This window comes from Mesocricetus auratus, unplaced genomic scaffold (genome assembly GCF_017639785.1).
Source record: "Mesocricetus auratus isolate SY011 unplaced genomic scaffold, BCM_Maur_2.0 Super-Scaffold_100011, whole genome shotgun sequence".
NCBI lineage: Eukaryota > Metazoa > Chordata > Mammalia > Rodentia > Cricetidae > Mesocricetus > Mesocricetus auratus.
Window position 1 is genome coordinate 84695359 of NW_024429195.1, and position 19712 is coordinate 84715070.

Below are 19712 nucleotides of genomic sequence, written 5' to 3' on the forward strand. Positions count from 1 at the left end.
AATGAGGGTCCTCTGGCAAGCCTGCAGCACCTCCCTTTCCTGCTCCCCACTCTCCTCACCACTTGAGTCCTCACTGACAAGCCCAAGCATCCTGGGCCCCTTTCCAGCCCTTCCCAGCACTGCTGACATGCGTCCCTGTACCACTCGATGACATGACTTAGAAGAGACAAAGGAAGTGTATTTGCAATAAATCTTGAACCAAAAAAGAGACATCATTAAAAAGTCGGGTTTCTTTCCAGTGGCCTTGGCAGGAAAGAGCAAAGGGATGTTTGTGCGTTGGTCTCAGCATCTTTAATTAGCCCTCACTGTTTCTCTGTTCTGTACGTCACAAACATCAAGAGAATTCTAAGGCTGAATCCCAACGCACAGCATGATGACGTTTGGAAGTATGGTCTTAGGGAGACAACTAGATGATGGCGGGCGAGCCTCGCCATGGAATCTGCGCCCTTTAATAGTAAGACACAAGAAGAGACGATCTCTGTCTCTCCATCACGTAAGCTTTCCTTGAGAAAGTATCATCTACCAACCAAAGAAGGTCCCACACACGCCACACGAGTTGCCATCTTAAACTGAACCTGCCAGCTCCAGAACTATGAGAAACAACTTTTGGTTCTTCAAGCCGCCATCTTGTTGATGCAACTGAAAAAGACCTAGGTTCTCCTAGGCTACCCTCATGCGTCTGAGCTGAAATTCTGCCTCCATTGCCCATACTCCCAGGGGCCCCTTCATGTAGTTTCTTTCTTAAAGACTCCATGACAATAGAATTCTGAAGCAAGTTGTCAAGGAATGGAATCGTGGGGAGGCCTCGAGTGAAGATACTGTACAGCTTTCAGGTGTCAGCTACCAAGGCTGGGTACCGAGTACATCAAGACATAATAGCAAGTCAGTATCCAGCACAGCACGTGCTCAATAAACATTTTTTTTGTGTGACGAAATGATCTTTTTCTGTTTCCATAGCAACCTTATGAAAGCTTCTTGTGCAGATTTGGCAGATGAGAAAATTGATTCCTCAAGAAGTCCAGTGAGGTACCCTGTGCGTAAGGTGCAGATCCTGAACACAGTCTGATTTTGTAGACACAAGAGAGATGCAGACAGTTACTGATATCATTCTAGAGTCTGTCCCAAACAGAACGCTTATTTTCCCCAGCTCACTAAAAACTTGCTGCCCCTACTCTGCTTATACCTATTATATCTATCGCACATAATTTATGGCACATATATTTGCAGTTAGGATGTATGTAGAGGTAAGAGGACAACTTAAAAGAGTCAGTTTTCTCCTTCTATCTCTGTCTCCTTGGAGACTGAATTCAGATCATCTGGCTTGGAGGCAAATGCCTTAACTCACTAAGCCACTTGACTGGCTCAAATATCTGCATTTGCGGTAATGCAGACTCACTGCTGCTTCCTCCCACCACTACCTATGAGATGGGGTAGTTGTGGGATTTATCATAACCTACTACAGTGAGTCATGTGAGACATCTTGACCCCCTCAGTGTCTTCAGCACCTACAGAGAACTTCACAAAGGTTCTTCTGTTGACGGAAGGACAGAAGGATGCATGGGCACAGCATCTTGCACTTCAAAAGTACTTTTGTTGGCCTTATGTCGTGTGACCTTTATGTGACTACCTCCAAAAGTAATCCAGTTTCAGGCCGATAATCTTCTAAGAAACTCGTTTTGAAGCATCTGAAGAAGGTAAGAGACATGAAGATGCAGATGTTGGTCTAGAGTGCGAAGAGGACGCAGCCATAACCTGGACAAGAGATGAGGGGCTGCAGGCCCAGGCCAGCGAAGAGATGGAAAGACGGGGGATGCTGTGCCCAGTGAAGAGGAGGAAAAGCAGGGGCTGCTGTGGAGGAAGAGGGGCTTGAACTCAGTAAGGTGGCGAGGCAATGAAAATTTCACCGTGGGGTGATGACAGAGCTTCAACTTGACACATCTGGGGAGAGGGAACCTCAACTAAAGATTTACCCCCAAAATGTTGGCCTGTGAACATGTCTGTGGGGACATTTTCTTAAAATTGCTAATTGATGGAGGAGAGCCCAGCCTATGCAGTCGTGCCATCCCCAGGAAGTGAGCCTGGGTCACATGAGAAAGCTAGCTGAGTAAACCAGCCGACACAAGCTACTTAGCAGATCCCTTTAGTTCCTGCCAGACGACACAAGCTACTTAGCAGATTCCTCCGCACTGTGCTCTCTGGTTTCTGCCCTGATTTCTGTCACTTGTGACTTGGGAGTATAAAACAAAATAAATCCTTTCCTCCCAAGATTATTTTTGTTCATGGCATTTATTAGCACTCACACTGAGCACACACACACACACACCAATATATACACATGCAAAATTTTCCTTTGTGGTACCATTATATACAGAGCTGTACTGAGAAAAGAAGTACTGTAGTTTGATGACTTATGTTGAAAATGAATTCCTATTGCAATGATGCTGAGCGATGTGACTAAAAGAAGTATGCACCCTCAGGAGGCTAAAGGCATTACAACAGAGGCAAGTGGGTTCTCATAGGAACAGGTTTTTAGAAGCCAGTCTGACTCCCTTAGTTTTCTCTGGACCCTTCCATGCCCTCTCTCTTCCGTGGACTCTCTCTTACTGTATGAACCGTACACCGTGTTACAGCATGCATGGCATGAAGGACTTCACCAGATGCTGGTCCCTCAGTCTTGGCTCTCTAGCCTTCAGACCTCTGAGAAATAACTTTATTCTCTTTATAAATGACCCATTCTACAGCAATTTGTTGTAGTGCCAGCAAATAACCACAACACACTGGGCAGCTGTCTTTTTCAGGCTACAATGGGTTTCTTTGGAGGGAAGAGTTGAGACAAGGTCTACCTATGTAATCCAAGCAAGCAATGAACTCACTGTGTAGCCCAGGCTAGACAAGAATTTCCAATATTCCTGCCTCAATGTCGCATTTGACATCATTGTCCCAGACTCTGCACACAGGAGCACTAAGTACAGTCACCTTGAAGGTCACTCAGCCTGGGTTGAGCAGGGAAACTCGGCTCTCCAGCGTCTCCCTACCCACCACCTTCCCAAATGTATCCACGTGCTTTCTAGTGCATACAAGGGTCCCTGTTGCTGAGGATTCTGGGATAGACAAAATATACCTGTGCCCACAACCGTGGGAAAGCTACAGACACCCTCATGAGCTCAGCCTTCTACCCACACTGAGTTTCTCAGAGCAGAGTTGAGGCCCAGCTGTGTGCTAAGTTGACTCTTTCTGATAGCCCTACTTACAGAGACGATATCACATCCTGCATGAGATGGGGCCCCAGAGATCTGAGGTGGCTTTCTCAAAACCACACAGCTGAGGTGCTGGGGATCGAGGAAGAGAAACTTCTGCCTTGTTCTAGAAGAATCCAGAAGCGGCCCAATAAGCTAAGAAGAGCCATTTATTCCTTTTCCAAATAAACCACCAAGGAAACACTTGGACATCTGGTTGTTTTGGTTTGGTTTTGGGGGGGTGGGAATGGTGGTGGTGGAGCGGGGTGGGGATGGCAATGATGGTGGTGGATGGGATGGTGTTGGATGGGATGGTGGTGGATGGGATGTGGTGGATGGGATGTGGTGGATGGTGGATGGTGGATGGTGATGGTGATGGTGGATGGGATGTGGTGGATGGTGGATGGTGGATGGGATGTGGTGGATGGGATGGTGGTGGATGGGATGTGGTGGATGGGATTGTGGTGGTTTGGTTCTAGTTTTTGTTCAGTTTATTTTCATTCCTTCTCTACTTTCACTCTCCCTCCTTCCCTCCCTGCCAGCCTCCAATGACTTAAAGAGGTGAGTTAGCTGCCTGGCCTGAGAGGAGACTCACTGGAAGATGGACAAGGCTGAAATCACTTCATATGGATCCCCTAAGCCTGGAGACTGTGGTGTGAAAGTCACCAAGCATGGAGACCTTCAGCATGGGCTGGGAACAGCTGGGAAAATGAAGAGGCAGCAGCAGACTATGGGTGCCTTTGCTGAGGCCCTGGTTGGACTGGGCAGGAGGCAGTGAGATGCCCCCTTCAAGCTGGTGTGTGCTGACCAAGAGTAAGAACTTCCCACTGTCAGCCCAAGCCCAAACACTTGCTGCTAGATTTTACTGAACTATCTCTCCCAAGGATTCCTTACCTTCCAAAGAGAGAGAAATGCCCCCTTGTCCTGTGTCCCCTAAGAGGATCTCTCTCCTCACATGTGTTTCCTGCCAGCTGTGGCGGGTGAAGAACAAAGCCACATTCATTTGCCTTGGGAAAATGCAGATGATGTGAGGCTGCTGACACCACGCGTCTCAGGTAGACCCACATGGGTTCCAGCTGCTGCTGGGAATTTTGTCCCAAACTCCCTCAGAAGACCATGGGCTTCCATGTCTCCTTTCCCTCCAAAAGCCATCACTTTCTCAGTGTTGATGAAGGCACAAGGCAGTTGGCAAGGACACAATAATTAACTCAGAGTGTGCCTTCAAGGCAATCACAATAATTTATGTTTCTCCAGCACCGCCATCCTATTGGGGCCTCCAGATTGCATGGCTATGACTCACCTCTCTGCTGCTGCGGGGTGACTCTGAGCTTGCCTCACACCACAGTCTAGGCAGAACATTTTTTAAATAATCATAAAGTGTAAAAAAAAAAATCAAAACCCTCAGCTAATTACAAGTGCAACGCTCCCTGTCATGCACAGGCCAGCTGACTTCATGCCTGGGCGGCAGAAATGTGATAAAACTCCCAAGTTGGTCCTTACATATTTTTAAGTCAGATGGCTCAGCTATGATCCCACAGCCTTATGTCCCAGCCAGCAGTTAAAATATGACCTAAGACGGGGCTGGTGACAGAGTGACTGCTTTGGGGGAATTTCATCAGAAGCCAGCTTTCCTATGGTGTCTTATCCTTTCTGGGGCTCCATGGCGAGGTCACCTGATGGCTCCAAGGCAGCCCCACACTTCCTCAGGGATAAGCCGCAATTGTTGCAATGCCGAAAGCTCTCCTATCTGTCCTAGACACTTGACCCTTGGCCATACTTGCCACATACTGTTATTCAATCACCAAATGTCTACTTGGAGACATAGTACCATAGTGGCTATGACTGTAATGTTTACATTAAGAAACTATGAGTTTGAATTTCATACCTATCCAGGACTAGCTACATGAACTTGGGCAAATAATTTTAGCTGAGCCTCATTCCTTCATCAGCAACAAAGAAGGAAGTGACGAAACCCCTGTGTGGGGCTTGGTGTGGCTACCTGAAGCATGACACAGTCATAAAGACAACTAACTAGATTGTGCTCCAGTGGCAACCCCAACTGTCTGTCTGGGTGAGGGGACCCAAGTGAGAATCTTCTACATCTCAAAGGGCCTGGGGTGCCTGCCTGACAATCACAAGAACCCAAGTTTGCCTTCCCAGAACCCACACTTGGCCTGATGGTGGATGCTTGTAATCCCAGCATTAAAAAAATGGAGATGATAAATCTCTGGGGTTTGATGGTTAAAGCCAGTCTATTATAGTTGACAAGCCCCCAGGTAACAGAGGGGGGGCAGGGAGGGAGGGAAAAACTGTCTCAAAAGAATGAATGGTGCTACCTGAGGAAGACACCCTCTGCCCTCCATACACACTACACATGTGTACACACACACACACACACACAAACCCAGAAACTGATTGTGCCAGATATTGAGCTAAAGATTAAAAGGGGAGGCTAGTCCTTGTACCCAAATGGGACAAGAAAGATATCCCAGATGCCACCTGAGAACCACCAAGGCATTGAGGGGGAAAATGATATCTAGTTCAAAACAAAGTCTTGTCTCTTGTGGGAGCCCAGCCACTCCTCTCTTCATAATTCCATGGCCCATACACTCTTGAGTTAAGTGCCTGGATCCATGGCCCAGATCCTTCAAGGTTGCACGGAAATGTTCCTTGCATCCAGAATGGCATCACTGCTAAAGGTCTGGAGAATCATTAAGAGGCAGCATTGTGCAGGACACATGGCATCCACAGCCCTCAACAGCTGCCTCTCGACGTGTCCCCAGTAAACCACATTCATGCCTTTGTGTGATACCAAGTTTTCTATCCAATCTGCTCTCCTCACCCCAGCACTGGACTCAGGAAAGAATCCTCTAGACAAATAGTTGCATCCTGTGGGGACACCACACCTTGAGCAGAAACCCACTTCCCCTTCGGCCTGGGAGCAGGCAGCTGTGAGATAATGTTTACTGAAAACAATTCAGTGCTATAAAGCTCTTGATAGGGCTCAGATAAGGGCTCACTGAAACACCATGACTTTGACACCCCCTTACGGCTAGATGCTTCTTCCTGTTCCCTGCGGTTTCTCCCCGATTCTGGGGCTGGAGATTAAACCACCAGCCAGGAAGGTGAGAAGTCTGGAAAGAATTGTATGTAGATGGATGGCAGAAGTCCTTAAAAAGGGGAAGCGGGTTTTTTTCTTGGAGAGAGCTCTCTCTCCTAGGCGGACTTGGGGTCTCCTCCTAAGCTGACTGGGGAAGGATAAAGTTTTCTTAAAGCAACTGACCGGTCTCTGTGTCATCTATCCCGACCACCTCGCTACATTCTCGGATGCAGGCCGCACAGCAGGTGCGACAGCATCCCCTAAGGATTTTCACATCAGAGTCCACAAAAGCATAAGGTCTCTAGAGCACAGAGCAGGACATAAGTGCTGCACTGAAGGTTCATAAGCAGGGTGCCAAGCACGGGGATAGCACAAGCTCTTGGTCTGCTGAGCTGTCAGCATTTGCTTCTGAACCAGGCCTTGAAGGACAGCTGTGGTCTGCTTGAGAGACCGTGTGAGAAGAGCCTGGAGGGTAGCAGAGGTGGGGCATGGCAGGAGCGATGAGGGGCACACCTGGCTGCCATCGTGAGGAAAGAGGCTGTGGAAGGAGAGGGGGTTGCAGAGCACAGGCTTCCAAACGCAGCACGAGCAGTTTCTTTCAGGAATCTGGGTCTCCGTGTGTGCCTGATGATCTGAAAGGAGGAGAATTCCCTGCCAGAGACAACACTGTGCGTGTTAACACCACCACCAGAACCACAGGGGGATGATCTGATACTTGAAGGAGAACAAAGGCCAACAATGGAAAAGATGGGGATTGGAGAAAATTAAACCCAGAACACGGGAGACCTGTGTCTTAGTTTCATTTCCTTTTGCTGTGATAAAATGCTCTGGATAGAAACAAGTTACGGGAGAAAGGGTTTATTTGACTCACAACTTTATGGAAGTCAAGGCAGCAGGACCTTGAAGCAACTGGTTACATCATAGCCATAGTCAAGACCAAACAGCAATAAATCAGTACGTGCATGCTATTGACAAGTTGGCTTTTCCATCTGTATACAGTCCAGTACTCCTGTGAGCCAAGGGAATAGTCCCACCCAACGTGGGCAGGTCCTCCATCAACAGTGAAGATAATTGAGGCAATGGCCACAGACATTCTCAGAGCCTCTTCTCCCAGGTGAGTCTAGATTCTGTCAAGTTGACAATTCAAACTAACCATCAGCTGGGCTTCTGAGTAAAGGACTAGGGGAAGAAGGGGGAAACGAAGATTTCAAGTCCAAGTGTGGACACAGGAGGGTATCAGTTTAAGAAGGAAATGGTGAGTCTGAGTGCACCAGTAGCAAGAAGGCTGTCATTTACCTTTTCTAGCTCCTAAAGGTTTACACATAAGACTTCAGTCCAACCCAGAAGTCAAGGAGGACAGCAACAAGCATTCCAAACTGGATGGGGAAAAGCCCTTGAAGCCTCCACCCAAAGAACTGCAGGCAACCGGGGAAAAGCCGGGAGTGAAAGAGGCAACCCTCACCAAGGAAGAGCATGCCAAGCGCTGTCCAGTGTCAAGTGGTCAGCCCTGAAAACACGCACACAGGTACACATCACACACTATCCGGACCCACCAGATTGTACTTGGGGATGCATATGTATATGCAAGTACATATATCCATCCCTACCCTGTCAGGAAGGGCAGAATGTGTCATTCTGTCCTCACGTCCCTGTTATACAGACCCCACATCTTCCTGCTGCACATCAGGGAAGCAGGGCTGTCAGGTCAAGATGCACTGGTCACACGCCAACCCGCAGCACACCCGGTCCACTGCGTGTGGGATGTGAAATGGGAAAGTCCCCTTGACCGCTCAGCTACTGTGTCTTCTCTGGCACTGAGCCCAACTGCACGCAGTCCAGGTGTCCATCCTGCTTCACTCAGCCAGCCCTCTTTGGCCTTCTTTCCATCTTGGTCCTATCAGAAGACAGCGGCACAGCGCACACCTCTCAACTGCCACAGCTCCAGGAAACCTCAGCAGGTCACGCAGACCATCGCCGCATTGCGTCCGGTGGGTGCTTCAACAGCCTCCCCTGATTTCCTCAGTGTGTGCGAGAAAGAAAACCTCATCGTGAGGTGTTAAGAGCCTAGGCGTGGGCTGGGGCACTGCTGGGGCAAATCCTTTGACGGGTGTGACATGGAAGTTGACTTTGGATCTGGTTTCCCCGGAGGAGGACCTGAGACAAGGATTTGAGTGTGTGTGAATTACACCAGAATCAAGGGCAACAGCTAAGGGAAGGATGCAGGGTCATCAGGTATCACACTGAAACCCGGTCCCCACGGGGAGCCATGCACCAAGCCTGTGCGTGCCGGTGATCCCACACTGAAGTAACCGATTCATCAAGGACTCAGATTGCAGAGCACATTGAGAGGTGGATGAGGCACAGACTCCTCAAAGGGAAAGGACTGCTGAGGGTGGAAAAACCAACCAGAGAAGTAGTAGCTGTGAGTCCTAAGCAGGCCTCTGGGGGAGCACGGCTCAGGTATGGGATCTGTGTGGGAGCACGGCTCAGGAATGGGATCTGTGTGGGAGCACGGCTCAGGAATGGGATCTGTGTGTGGGAGCACGGCTCAGCTATGGGATCTGTGTGGGAGCACGGCTCAGCTATGGGATCTGTGTGGGGAGCACGGCTCAGGAATGGGATCTGTGTGTGGGAGCACAGCTCAGGAATGGGATCTGTGTGGGAGCACGGCTCAGCTATGGGATCTGTGTGGGAGCACGGCTCAGCTATGGGATCTGTGTGGGAGCACGGCTCAGCTATGGGATCTGTGTGGGAGCACGGCTCAGGTATGGGATCTGTGTGGGAGCACGGCTCAGCTATGGGATCTGTGTGGGGAGCACGGCTCAGCTATGGGATCTGTGTGGGGAGCACGGCTCAGCTATGGGATCTGTGTGGGGAGCACGGCTCAGATATGGGATCTGTGTGGGAGCACGGCTCAGCTATAGGATCTGTGTGGGAGCACGGCTCAGGTATGGGATCTGTGTGGGGGGAGCATGGCTCAGCTATGGGATCTGTGTGGGGAGCACAGCTCAGGTATGGAATGTGTGTGGGAGCACAGTTCAGGTATGGGATCTGTGTGGGGTTCAGCAGCCTCTCCAAGCTTCCTTAGAGGAACTTAAGAAAATAAAAAGAACCTTGGTGCAGAGGCCTGGGGAGATTACCCAAACAGTAAACAATTGCTTTGCACATGTAAGGACCAGATTTGCATCCCCAGGACCCACTCCAAAAATAAAAAACAAAAACCAGACCTGGTTTCCCTGAGAAAGTAGAGAAAATGAATCCCTGGAGCTAACTGGGCAGCCAGGCCAGTGCCAGACCCCAATCAAGATGGATGGTACCTGAGGAGCAACTACAGTTGTTCTTACACACACACACACTCATAAACACATATACACACACATACACACACTCATACACACACTCATACACACACTCACACACACACTCACACACACACTCATAAACACACATATACACACACATACACACACATACACACACATACATGCACATATACACTCACTCATACACACAGAGTCACTCATACACACTCACTAATACACACACACTCACACACACACTCATAAACACACATATACACACACATACACACACTCATAGACACACTCATACACACTCACTAATACACACACATACACATTCATACACGCACATACACACACACTCATACACACACACACAAACACACACACAGAGTTTTCAGGGTCAGCACCTGAGGGAGAAGATAGATGAGGTGACTGCCGAAGACACATTTCTCTATGCTAGAATCTCCCCCTTACCTAATTCATTCATTCGTTCATTCGTTTACCTCACACATTCAGCAGTCTGTTGTGGAATTCAGGCCTCAGGATGGATCAGTACACTGAGTCTGCACAGCAGCTCTGCTTTCTACCATGTCTTTTTGGACGAGGAATACAACCTCTCTGTCTCCGTTTTCTCATTTGCTGCAAAGAGATAATAACAAAATGATCTTAGTGAATTGTAAAGAATAATGAAGCATGGATTCTGCCCAGAACAGGAAACTGTGACCTTTGACCTTATTATTAGCATCTGTTGGGTCTCAACCCTAGGACGAACAGCTAGCTGGGTGCCTGTTTAACGCATCAAATGGGACCTGGCCACAGGTGCTCCCAGTCCCTGCTCATTACAGGCTGAGCCCCCACCCTGAGCTCACCAAGTCAGAGGCTGGGCTGCCCTCCCTCCTTGTCCCTTCTCTGTATGACCCAGCCATCTGGCCACGCTGCCCCTCTTTTGGCCTGTCGGTCTCTTCACCTTCTGGTCCCCAACCCCACACGGCCCAGCCCAGGGTCAAGTTCACTCGGGACTCTCCCAGCCGTCTCTGGCTCTGGCTCTGCTCCCCCTCATATCTGCGTTGAGCCTTCTCCTCAGCACACCTCAGAGCAGCCGGGTCTTCCGTTTTCATTTCCTTTTTCTTTCACTGTCACTATTGTTATCACTACTTTCAAACAGGAGCCTGCTCCCTTCTGACCATGATTCCTTCTGGGCGAGAGGGGTCCCGCCTCCCTTCTGCTTTCTCTCCAGTGTGCTCCAGGATAGGGAACTATTCCTTTATTCTGATAAGTTCAGGGAGGAAATTGTGCCTGTGCCCTGGTGTCTTTCTCTTTCTCTCTTTCTCTTTCTCTTTCTCTTTCTCTTTCTCTTTCTCTCTCTCTCTCTCTCTCTCTTTCTCTTTCTTCCTCTCTCTCTTTCTCTTGGGTAGAGTCAGTGTGCCTGCAAGGACTTGGTCTCACAGTTCATCTCCTTGGGCCTTTGCTGCTCTGCTAAGAATGGGGTCAGGCATCTTCATGGGTTGGAAGCCACGAACCAAGAAATCCAGCAGCCACCAATAGTGAGTGGTCAAGATTCCCAGGATCACTTTATCCAGGCTTCAAAGGCCACGGTGTGTCTGGTCTCCATGGCCCATGTTCACTTCTCAAGCAGAGTTTAGAACTCTAGTGGGAAAGAGAGATGCAACTTATTAGGTGGTCCCCTCAAGCCCCAACAATCAGAAACACAGGGAAACAGTTCAAAGAGAGAACTGATTTCAAATCGAGGGACTTCTTTGCCCCTGAGCCCCATCAGCATTCCCCCAACACTCCAAAGCCTTGATGATCCTGTGATTTCAAACCAAAATTACAGTTTCATCACATAAAAGACAGAAGGGACTCTCGGCCTACAGTTTCTTAACCCCTTCATTGCCCACCCCCTCCTCTAAGCCAAGGGTAACAGTTTTCATTACTGCCTTCCAGGTTTAGCTGTCCCTCCCTGCGGAATTCCAGATCCTTATCCAGGCCCTCATGCAGGACTCAACTTCTTTTATGTGGTTTTTGCTTTATGGGCTCCTGGGGTGAAGCTGCCTTTAGTAAAGGAAGAATGCCTTTGGCTCCCTGATGATTATGTAGGCTGGCTCTTGTTTGGAAATGGTGATTGCATGAAGCAGGGAGATGCTGAGATTAGGGCCAGAGCATTCCAGCTCAATAAATCAATCCTTTTAATTGTGTGGTTGTCAGCCTACACTCTTCTCTAGACAGGAGTGCAGGGAGCTCCCTAGCAGAGTGGCTCCTAGCAGAGTGGTTCCTAGCAGAGTGGTTCCTAGCAGAGTGGCTCCTAGCAGAGTGGCTCCTAGCAGAGTGGCTCCTAGCAGAGTGGTTCCTAGCAGAGGAGTGGTTCCTAGCAGAGTGGTTCCTAGCAGAGTGGCTCCTAGCAGAGTGGCTCCTAGCAGAGTGGCTCCTAGCAGAGTGGCTCCTAGCAGAGTGGTTCCTAGCAGAGTGGTCCCTAGCAGAGTGGTCCCTAGCAGAGTGGTCCCTAGCAGAGTGGTCCCTAGCAGAGTGGTTCCTAGCAGAGTGGTTCCTAGCAGAGTGGCTCCTAGCAGAGTGGCTCCTAGCAGAGTGGTTCCTAGCAGAGGAGTGGTTCCTAGCAGAGTGGTTCCTAGCAGAGTGGTTCCTAGCAGAGTGGCTCCTAGCAGAGTGGCTCCTAGCAGAGTGGCTCCTAGCAGAGTGGTTCCTAGCAGAGTGGTCCCTAGCAGAGTGGTCCCTAGCAGAGTGGTCCCTAGCAGAGTGGTCCCTAGCAGAGTGGTTCCTAGCAGAGTGGTTCCTAGCAGAGTGGCTCCTAGCAGAGTGGTCCCTAGCAGAGTGGTTCCTAGCAGAGTGGTTCCTAGCAGAGTGGCTCCTAGCAGAGTGGTCCCTAGCAGAGTGGTCCCTAGCAGAATGGTCCCTAGCAGAGTGGTTCCTAGCAGAGTGGCTCCTAGCAGAGTGGCTCCTCTGTCTTCTCTGTGTGCTCAGCTGATTGTCAGCTAGATGAAGCAATTGACAGGCCAGCTATAGAAGGGTTCCCAGGTCTGTCTCAGTCCCAAGAAAGATGCCACAGGGGTCATAAATAAGCTGATATCCAGTTTGGGAATTCACCTCTGTAAACAACCTGATGCGGACTCCTTTGGTGAGATTGATGGGCACACTCACTTTGCATTTCTAATGCCTGTAAGCTGAAGAGCAAGGGAACCGCTGGCTATGGTTTCCCATGGACGCCCAGAGCTGTTCAACAGTACTGCTTCCAGAGGGCAGGAGCACTTTCCTTCCTTGTCCTCCCTTCCTGTCTTGCTGTCAGCAGCAAGGAGCTGGTGGCAGCAGGCTGACACCCACTGATTGGAGGGAGCGTTTAGTCATGCTATTCACAATGACTTCTGGGCATTACACAGTGTTTGCTTTTGAGCAGGAGTGACTCCTGGCTTCCATTTGCTTCTCGGGTGTCAATCCACAGGGCTCACCAGGACCTGTGGAAATGTAGAGTCTAGCTCAGTGCTTCCGAAGAGGGGCTGTTTTTAACACTCTCAAAAGCCGCAGTGTGTCCCTCTGGCACCATCCACCTTATTTTGAGACGGGCGGTCTCTCTGGCTGCCTGCAGCTTGCTGGCTCAGCCGGCTGGCCAGTAAAGCCAAGGATCCACCTGTTTGCCCTCTCTCCAGTGCCGGGGTTACAAGCACTTCCGTCAAACCAGCTTTTCACATGGATCTGAGGATCGAACTCGGATTCTCAAGCCATCTTCCCAGCCCATCAACCATGCTTCCATCAAATTCTCCAATGCCACATGCTGCTCATCGAGAGACCAGACTTTAAGTCCCAAGGATCTAGAATTCACTTTCATTTCACCTGGGTGGTCCTTAATGTTGTCCTTTTACACAGGGCTCCCTGCCTTTACAGACCTCACACGCTATTTCAGCATACCTGTCACTATCTCATGAGACACACGTGCTCAGGCTAACGGCAGTTCCAGCACAGCCCATCGCCAACCTCTGATCTGTGTCATTGATCTGACAGCAGAATTGTATCGAATACCTACATCCCACTGGGCCCTAGCTACAAGTAAGTTTCTTCTCCCCAAAGACCTCAGCGTCTAACACACAGTGAGCCCTGTGCGAGAGCTAACGCGTACTTGCCACCAGTTCCTCATTGGCCTGGCCCACAGGGCACAACGAAGGTCGAGCCCACAGGAACCTGGAATGACAAGAGACATGAGGAGTGGACAGCAAGGCAACATGGCAGATCAAGCTGTGAGATTTTATCTTTCTCAGGTCCATTATATAGTGGTTTAGGATGGGGGGGAGAGGGGGAACTAGGTATGGCAGAGTAATCAAAGGAGGGGGTTGTTGCCTAGTAACCAGGCCACTGAAGGTGAGCAGCTAACAGTGTTGGCAAGGAGAAAGGGGGTAAGTGATCTAATTGTGGAAGGTTTCCTTTTTGCCTTCGGCTATTCCTGCCAGCCCAAGTTCTATTCACTAGGAAGCTGGGGAGGGGATGGACTATTCTTTAAGGAGGCCTGCCATGTTTACAAGAGGTTCTAAATAACAATGATGGCTCCCAACACCTCATCTGTGAAAGGAAGATCACAGCTACTCCTGCATCTGAGAGTGGCTATGCGGGACCTGAACTAATTAATACCTGTCAGGTTTTCAGATGTTGCTGTTGCCATACTGGTTTCCTTTCTCTTGCTGTAATGAAGCACTTGGGCCAAAAGCAACTTGCAGGGAAAGGGTCTGTTTCCGTTTCCAGGTCACAGTCTATTACTGATGGTTTCCAGGACAGGAAGTGAAGCAGGAACTTGAAGCAGAAGCAATGGAGGAACACTGCTCATCACTGGCTCAATCCCAGGCTCATGCTTAGTTAGCTTTTGTCTTAGTTAGGGTTTTCTATTACTGTGAACTACAGCAACTCTTACAAAGGGAAACATTTAGCTGTGATGGTTTGCTCATAATGTCATCATGGCAGGAAATGTGACACCGTGCAGGCTGGTGATGGAGAAGGAGCTGAGAATTCTACATTTTGATCCACAGGCAGCAGGAAAGAGACTGCCACGCTAGGCCTAGCTTGAGCATATAAAACCTCAAAGCCCGCCTACACAGTAACATACTTCCTCCAACAAGACTACGCTCTTAAACCTATTCAAACAGCACCACCACCTGGGACCAAGTACTTAAACATCTGAGCCTATCAGGGACAGTCTCATCCAAACCACCACCGACAGTGTGAAGACTCACTCTACTTTCTGTTTGCAGTTTTAGATGTGAGCCTTCAGTTTCTGTGCCAGCCACGGCATCTGCTGGTCAACCATGCTTTCCCCACTATCATGGACTTTAACCCTCTGGAACAATAACCCCAAGTAAACCTTTCCTTCTATAAATTGCCTTGGCCACAGTGTTGCATCACAGCAGGTGGGGGTGACTCTCTACTGGGAGCCTGAGGCTGCTTGCTCCCATCTGGGAAGATCAGGAAGCAGAGAAAGATGGGTAGAGCAGAGACAGTTTATAAACCCAAGACCTGGCACCAGCAGCATACTTCCTCCAGCTAGGGAACCTCCTAAGAGTTCCACAACTTCCCAGACTAGCCCCCACCAGCCAGGGACCAAGTTTGCAAACACTTGAGCCTTTGTGTGACATTCCCAAGCCATAACACCCAAGGGCCATAGTTATTAGTTGCAAAGTCTCTACCCTAGCATGGAGATAACATGATACACCCCTAAGCCACTCCTATCCTTCTGGAAGACTTTGCTGAATGAGATTGAGCCTCTCCACCTCTAAGCAAGCCACCTTCGTGAGTGGTGACCCAGTGCACCCTGGGACCTTCACTCTACCTTCCTGCTCCAAGGATCTATTGCTGAGGCCACATCTAGACCTTGACTTCCAGAGAAGCAACCCCCCAAACACACTTCTAAAATCTTAAACTCAAACAATTTACTTCCTACAAAAGGATCCTATTTCAAGAAAATACCTTCAGTGAGAATTTCCTGACATGCCAGTCAAATGTATAGATCCCAGACTCCACCTAAGGCTACTGACTTAGGAACTGTAAGAGGTGTATGTTTTTAACTGCAAGCTTAATCCTCCCCTAGGCGCCACTTACGCTTGGTTGAGTTACTCCTAGGAGCCCAACTTGGACACTATCCTCACCACACGTGTCCTTCAAATCCAGGGAGCCTTGGGTTTGACGCTTCTGTTTCCTCTCTACCAGCCCTGTGGGTCTTCATTTCCTTCCCATCCAGGACAGAACCCATGCTCCACCACTTCCTTTTGCCACTGGACTATCTTTACCCAGCAGAATCCCAGCCTCGGGAGGAAATCACTGCTTGTTTTTCACTAGGGCTTGTTGACTCATTTGCCCTGCCAGTGAGACTTTGCCTGATGCCCCGGCATTCCAACCACTGTGTACAGCAATACAGCTTAGGTGTCACAGCATGTGTAAAACAGAGAGACAGAGATTATGATTATTTTCTCCTGACAAGTCCACAGATGACTAGAAAGAAGCATAAAACTGTTCTGCTGTTTTGTTCTAAACTCAGAGATAGAAGTGAGTGTAGAACACACACATGTGTGAGAGAGTATCCCAACCCCTGGAAGGGTAGAACGAGACTGAGGACAACTGGGTGTCCCGCACATTCTTGTCATTCCAGCACTCAAGAGATGGAAGCAAGACGATCAGAAGCACAAGGTCATCTTGAGCTGCACAGAGTTCCAGGCCAGCCTGGGCTCCAGGAGACCTATGTGGGGAAGGGGAAAAGAAGACTAAGGAAAACCTACATAGATGATGTTTCCCAGGTGAGCCTAAAGAAAACAATGAGCAAACACAGGGGAAAGGAAATGCGTTACATACAGACCAAGAGTCTGCACAAGAATCCGTGTGGACTGGACAGGCAGAGCAAGAGCAGCCTGTGGTGCAATTAGGAGCTGTTGAGGCAGGAAGTTCACAGCGTGGATTGTGAGAGCATTTCCCAAATAAAAATTCAGGATATATGGCCCCAGTGATGTGGAATGTTCCAACCAAGAATGCCTCAGAGAACACCAGAGGTGATGTCACAGCATACCGGGGAGTTAGGTCTCAGTCTACCACATACTCCCCACACCTGTCTTCCAACTCCCTGCTAAAACACACCAGAAAGTAAAACCAAGGTTCTGCAAGACCTTCCTCATGTCAACCCCCATACTTCTTATAACAGAAGAAAAAAAAACCTACCCTAAATATGCATCATTAGGAAATTGATTAAATCACGCGAGGCACATTTAAACACAATACCCATGCAAGGCTGTTTCAGGACACCTGTGTATATCCAACTCTGAGGACATTCAAAGTCCCTTGTATTAATGATCTAATACTTACAGGTAACCTATACACACCATCCCACGTCAAATCACCTCTTGACAGGATGACTTAGAGTTACACAATGTAACTGCTATGCAAAAGGTCATTACCCTCCATTGTTAAGGGATCATGACCAAAGGAAGTGTGTGTGTGCTTGTACAGACACAACATGTTCTGATACACAAATCTACCAGCCCAGAACCCAAAGACACAAAGGGATGGCTGTGCTATCAATCGTGAGGGTATTCAGCTTCATTTGATAACAATATCACGAGAAAATCATCACAACTCAAAATTATTTTCAGTAAAACACATTTATCATGTATTCAGAGTGAGTTCTATGTTAAAATAAAGCAACATATTTAATAATGTAATAATATAGTATTATCATAGAACAAATAAATGCAAATTAATGGTTGGGTTCTTGATTTTTCTGATCCTTCTCTATCTATTATCCATGTGATAATCAGGCTGACAGCTCTAAAATTCTACCTAAAACTCTCTAAAATCCAAACTCCTTTACCAGCCCCAAACCCAGTATCAACTGCTCCATTTCCCATTGCCAAGATCTCTCACCTCAACCAGGTCTCTGCATACATTTGCTCCTTCTAAAATGACTTTCCCACCACCCCCTGCCTGCCTTACCCCTGCACATCTTCAAGACACAACTTCAGTATCTCTGACTGCATAAAGCCTCCTCTTACCAGAGTCATAATGGATCCCCATCACACACACACACATACACACACATACATATACACTCACATACACACTCACAGTCATATACACACACATACATATGTATACACATACATATACACACACTCAGACATACACACAAACATACACACACACTCACATATACACACACATACACATATACACACACACTCACACATACACACATACACACACACTCACATATACACTCACATACACACTCACATACATATACACACACATACATATGTACACACATACATATACACACGCACTCAGACATACACACAAACATACACACACACACACACAAACACACACACTCCACATCTCACTGCAGGAGGAGTACTTGGCTGATTCATTTTTCAGCTCTGTTAAGATTTGTGCTCCCTCGTGGGAGGAGCCTAAGCCCCTTTTGCACACGGATACCTTTATTAGCTATGTATTGCAGTCTAACAAATTGCCCAGCACTAGGTGGCCTTGAGCAGGACCCATCTGCAAGAATTTTCTACAAATTTAGGGATCAGAATCAACCATGTGGTTCTAACTTGTAGTCTCTCAAGAGACCTAGGCCAGAGGCAAGCTAGAGCCGTGGCTACCAGAAAGGTGGGCTCGTGGGAAGAAGGCGCGCTCACACAGCTGACTCTTGTTTCCCTCCACATGTATGCTTTTGCGTCAGAGCAGCCAACGTCTCCAAAGGGAAGGCAAACCAAGAGATGAAGTGGGAACTTGACAGACATTCACTGCCCTCATTTCATACATGAGAAAACAGAGAAGTCAGGTCATGTGTGCAGGCTCACACATGACATGAGGTGTATAAGAGGCAATGCAGTCTGTCTCTAAAAAGTAACATTGACATCGTGCTGCTTCTCTGTAAGATAGTTTGGAGACAATGAAACTGTGGCTTCCCAACAGCAATAGAGTGGCCTAAATTTTCCTCATTAGCTCTTTCTTTTTTGAGGCTAAACACTGTGACAGATACTTCAGGCACCATCCGGTCATTTATACATCTACAGTTCACACAGACCTCAAGGAAAATCTCAGCATTCCAGGGCATCCGTGCTAAGATAAGAGAAGAGCTACCACAGACCTTTTGGCCTTGGAGAGATCATTTCATGACGAAGAAAAGAGCTAGGTCTCTCTAATGAAGCCTAGGGTACCCAGGTCCACCATCCCTGATGACAAAGGCAACACACTAGCCATGCAGGCACTGCTGTAACCTGCTCCAGAGAGACTGAAACAGGACCTGGGTGTCCAGAGTAAAGGTTGGCTGATTTCACCAAAGAACCATTCTACAGAAGCTTTTCCTGGGCTACAAGACAGCTTGGAAGGAGACAGCCCAGCAATGAAGTCACCACACACACACAAGGCACAATAGCACCCTTGTGAGACAGCCTGTGATTTCATGGGTGCAGAGCACTGAGCCATGGTCCCTGCCCACTGCAGCTCCACCCAAGTGGAGCACAACGCGCAGTGTCCATGAGATCACAACAGCCCTCTCCTTTGACCGAGCTCAGAGTCAACAAGAAGAAAGCAGCAGTGTTCCCCAAGGTTGAACTTTTTAATATCTTCCTCAGGTTAAAAGTCCTAAGGGGAGGACTAGAAGGTTTTCCTACTGAATTATTATTTGTTCTGATTTGAATATGGGCATTATTCACATCCCATCACCTCACACATACCATAAGTCAATTCTTCATTATTTTATAAAACATTTTCCTGGGGTTGGGAGATAGATCAGTACTTAAGAGCAATGTCTGAACTTGCAGGGGTCCTAGTTTGGATTCCCAGAACCCACACAGCAGCTGTCTGTAAGGCCAGTTCCGGGAAACCCAATGCCCTTTTCTGACCTTCAAGGGCACCAGGCATGTACATGGTACACAGATATACATGTGGGCAAAACATCCATACACATAAAAATGAAATTTTTAAACAAAACATTTCCCCAGTCTTATTCAGAGGGGATTTAAGACAAACACTCATGATGTGGTAAGGAACCATGAATTGAGTTGTGGGTAAGTAAGAAAAATTAAG

The 19712-nt window shown here is 48.3% G+C and overlaps 1 long non-coding RNA gene across 2 annotated transcripts; it reads right to left on the reverse strand.

The window, feature by feature from the left end:
* Positions 1-7178: 7178 nt before the first annotated feature.
* Positions 7179-11596, reverse strand: LOC121143115. 2 transcript variants are annotated; one of them, XR_005880226.1, is made up of 3 exons: positions 11162-11596; positions 10145-10280; positions 7179-8490 (listed from the first exon to the last, which is right to left on the reverse strand). It is a non-coding gene; the product is annotated as an uncharacterized LOC121143115 (long non-coding RNA). The 2 variants fall into 2 exon arrangements; XR_005880225.1 differs by lacking the exon at positions 11162-11596 and adding an exon at positions 10731-10872.
* Positions 11597-19712: the final 8116 nt, after the last annotated feature.